The following is a 4,851-nucleotide window of genomic DNA, read 5'->3' as shown; positions in this document are numbered from 1 at the left end:
ATCAGGAGAGACATTGGCACAAAAACTCATCTTTTAGAAAGATGGCAAGATCCATGCACAAGAAGCGGGATTGCCTCTTGCTTTGAATTTTGGAAAGGGAGATATGCAAAATTTGTAAAAAGACTTGGATATTGGAAATGCATATGTGGCTATACATGCTAGTACTTATGGTCGGTCTACAGTTGGATAGAATGCCTAGCCAAGTGATGGTTGGTTTGAAGGCTGCAATATGGACACATGCTTTGTATGAAACTGAAAAGAGGAAAGCTATTGATAGTGAAATGTCTCATGTAGGATAAGACATTCATGACACGAGTGGCTGGGAATCACCAATAGATGCATATTCAATGTATGTATTTTTAGCAAAAGTGTAAAATACGAGTGTACTTGTGAAAGAGAAATGGAAGAGAGATGAAGATAATGCAAGGACATCTAAGAGAGTTATAAGAAGAAGTGTGGATCATCCTAAAGCTACAAATCAACCACCTCCCGAGCATATTATGGAAGAGATTGGGAAGGAGCAAAAACATGATAGCAAACAAGAGGGCAAAAACAAGGACAAACAGCCGGGATATAAGCTACAGTCCGATATTGAGATAGCCACCAATCTCAAGAAGGTTCTTGAAGAATGGAATTTAAATAGTTAGGTGGAACTCACCCTGGGAGAGATGCTTGGCATTGCCAAGTAGGAATTTCATGATGAAATCATTGACATAATTAAGAGGAAGCATCGATTTCTTGGTGATAGCACCAGTGCATTACTACAATTTGAAGAGAAAATTGGTTTGTTGGGAATTTGGGCTAAATATAAGCATGATGTAAGTGCTAGGATATCAATGGAGCATGTAACATGTGGAAAAGAGAAGAAAGTGGCCGAAAATGCATTGCCTTGTAGCAATATGCATGGAGTAAGGCAGATACAAAAATATGGAAAAGAGAAGCCATGATGTATTCCTTAAAGTCATTTCACAAGAAAACATTGAGCAAGGGCTACTAATAAAATGGTAGTGAAAATAGGGGAGCGTGAAGCTCCTTGTGTTGCTTTGCTTGACCACCACGTGTCTGAGATTAATGTCATTGAGTGTGGATTGTATGAGAATGGAGCGTGGCCTATGGATATTGATCATGGTTGGCATATGAGGGTTGCAAATAATTCTTCAAGGGAGCTCTATGATATGTGTGCTAATGAAAAAGTGATGATTGGTGATGCACAAGAAGAGCATCACTTCTTTGTGCAAGATAGCTCCTCATATGCAGTGATTTTGGGACAACCCTATATTATAGAGTTTGTATGAAAACAATGTTGTTTGATGATGATTCTACTTATGTAAGAATGAGAAGCAAGGATGGGAGGAAAACATTTAAATTTCTTTGTGTTAACCATCCTAAGAATCAAGGTATGCTTCAAGAGTCTCTTTTGCCTCTAAGATTTTCATTGAGCACTGCTGTAATGCGAAGCTACATTAGTAAAGTTCAAAAGATGTACTCACCTCCTGATGGAATGAAGCATGTATTTACTACTACTTATTCTAAGTTTATAACAAACAATGCATGTTGTTTTAAGCCTCTAGAAGCTATGTGCAAGGCTGAACACATATCTATGAAATGGATTGCTAAGGAACTAAAAGCCTTGGGGTTGTTAGCTAAAAATGAAGGCATTTCAAGCCTCTTTTATGGGTTGAATAACACTCACACTAGGGCTGAAATTTCAGTAACCATACATGCAAAAAATGAGGCTAAAAATAGAGTGCATAAAATATAAGACAATGACAAAAATGTGAAATTAGTTACTTTGCCACTTCCACCATACAATGAGAGTCTATATGAGAAAGTGTCAAGGCAGTCAAGTTTATGGGATCCTAAAGATATAGGGCATTAGTTTATAGCTGAAACATTACATGAGTTGAAAGTTGGTGTAGAAGAGTTTCTTTTGCTTGTGGAAAGAGATTGTTTTATGTAGAAGTTGTCTACACATGAGAAAGCATTTGCATTTTAGCTAGTTGAGATAGGTTGTGTAGATCCAAATGTTGTCTCTTCTATGGTAATATCTACTATGCCACATGTAGCATGGAACTTGAGGCCTATTCTAGTGCCTAAATCTTACTTGCCAAAGCTAATGGATTTGCTAAATGAAAAGATACACATGAAGATCTTGGATCTCTCTTCAGTCCCATACTCAAATCATTGGTTTACTGTGCTAAAAAAGAATGAGGCTTTGATATTTATTCAAGACATATAGCCAGTTAATAAAGTGACCATAAGAAATCTGGGTGAAGGTCCTATGGTTGATGAATTTGTAGAGGCTTTTGCATGCAAAGCAATCTATTCTTTGGGTAATCTTTACTAGGGGTATGATCAGTTTGAACTTGCAATTGAGAGTAGGGATATCACAACCATGAAGAATCCCTTGGGGGGTTAGTAAAATGTGTACTCTCTCACAAGTGCAATGAACTCAATGGCACACATGACAAATACTATGAATAGGGTACTCATGGATTTTATATCACATTTGACAATGCCCTTCTTGGATGGTGTTCCGATCAAAGGGTGTGTGGTAGATGAAAAGAATGAAGAGATGGATGCTCATGGGTGCACACAATTAGTTATAGACCATATTGTTGACTATAAAAGAATTTTCAAAAGAGGTGCATTTAACTCTTTTTGGACAAAAGTCAGTCTTTGGAGTTGAAGAGGTTTTGATTGTTGGGCATATGTGTGGACCCTATGGGAGAAGACCATCACTATTGAAAATAGATGGCATTGATAGAATGCAAGATGTATACATGAATGTATCCAAGATGTGCATATGCTTGGGTGCATGTGTGTTCTTTTTTATATGGATCCCTCACTTTACACATGTAGTTGATGCTCTGTATCAAATCTCTTGAGGAAATGCCACATGTTTCACTTGGAAAGGAAGCATAAAAAGAAATTGAAGCGGCTCTTGAAATCTACTTCTACATTAAGAAAGGATGATTATTTACATGGGAAGCCTATCATTATTACTATAGATATGAGCCTTGGATGGGCAATTAGACAAGATGATAAGGAAGGGCAAAGATATGCAATTCGGTTCGGTGCTAGAGTATTGACCAAATGGCAAAGAAGGGATCCACATGCAGAAATAGAATTTTGGGGAATAGTGACAATCCCTAAATGTGATAAGGAGTATTTTATGGGTGCTCATGTAGTCATTGAGACTATTTTTTTGCTAGTATTGGATATGACTACTAGTTGTGCTACCTTTGGATAGTACTATGCTTCAGTGGATTGCATACATCAAATTTATAAAACCCAAATTTCAGCATATTATAGGAATAGATAACCGATGGGCAAACATGTTATCTCGGGCATGCTATGAGAATGAAGATAGGATGATGGATAAGGAGGAATAAGATGACTTTCTCACTGCTAAAAATAATATTACTATAACTCTAGAAATGGCAAGCACTTTTCTTTGTAGATTTTCATCCATCTCTAAATGTGTGACCATAGTAAGTGCTAAGAAAGTTGCATCCCATACTTGTAGTGGGGCAAGACTTCAAATTGTTGAACTAGTTGAAATAATGTATAGACTCTACAATTGTACACAATCATCTCAATTTCATTTATGTCATGTGCCTTAACAACAACAATTCCCTCACTTCTATGCAACTTGCAAATACTCTTGTAAATGAGAGAAGCACTAAAAAAGTATGATATACGAACATGAAGTCTTTTGCTAGTTTGAACAAGTTTGGTTGATGTAGAAACCTCCATTCCTATTGTTGAAGCTTACAAGTGAATGGCTCCATTCACCTCAATGATGACATGGTCACTGATTCTACATGTGTGCGTGTAAGTGGACACAGGGATGTAGCCCTTATGCCAAAAAAGTAGAGAGAAGAGATCGCACACGCAGGACCAAACACACGATTGGTAGGAATCCTTGCACTCATGCAATGCTCCTATGCTTCTCTTTTGCCTATGAAGATATTACTTGGTTCAAAGTAGTCAAAGAGAGAGAGCCAGAGAGAGAGAGAGAGAGAGAGAGAGAGTGTGTGTGTGTGTGTGTGTGTGTGTGTGTGAGTGAGAGAGTTTACTTTTGTAAAAAAAGCCCGCCTTTCTAAAAGGCAAGATACAAACATATAAGTCTAGAAGTGCATCACTCAACTTAAGTAAAGTGTGGGAAATTTTTTAAGGGCAGTCACCACCTTGCCATTGCACCATTATAAAAGAGAAACAAGTTAGAAAATAGTTATTATAAATGATTTCATAGTAGATGGACTAGCATCTTTGCCATTAAAGTGGAGAGAAATATTGATTTTTTCCTATCACTAAAATTGAAGCAAAACATATGGTGTAGTTTTCCTTGCAAAACATCCATCTCTCCATCTAGTTTCCAGTGGGTTATTTTCCATTACTAAATTGAAGCAAAACATTTGATGTAGTTTTCCTTGCCTCACTCTGATAACTAACATTTGATGTACTTTGATACCTAAAAATAAGTTGAACCAAGTTTGAGTGATTTTGTGGAAGATATATGCTCTGAAAAGTTGATGTCTATAGTGGACTGCACGAATGAACAGTGTACTAGACATGCAGAGATTGAGGCACATAACCATAAAGGGAATGGTTACCTCTTTAGTTGTAGAACCAAACCAACAATAGTCCCCAAGAGTGGGGTGATCAAACCTCTTAAGTTGTAGAACCAAACTAGAACTTGGTCCTAGAGTGGGGTCATCAACATATCAATCCACGACTACATCCCAAGAGCTAGCGTCCCATGCCACTAACCCACACGGTCCTAGTGTATGGATGTGATGCCAGGAGGCATATTCCACGATGGATTCCATGAGGTTTTTCGGTGGA

Source organism: Lygodium microphyllum, chromosome 6 (genome assembly GCF_053477565.2).
Source record: "Lygodium microphyllum isolate KBCC chromosome 6, Lygodium_microphyllum_v1.1.10, whole genome shotgun sequence".
Lineage (NCBI taxonomy): Eukaryota > Viridiplantae > Streptophyta > Polypodiopsida > Schizaeales > Lygodiaceae > Lygodium > Lygodium microphyllum.
Note: the sequence above shows the minus strand (reverse complement) of the source record.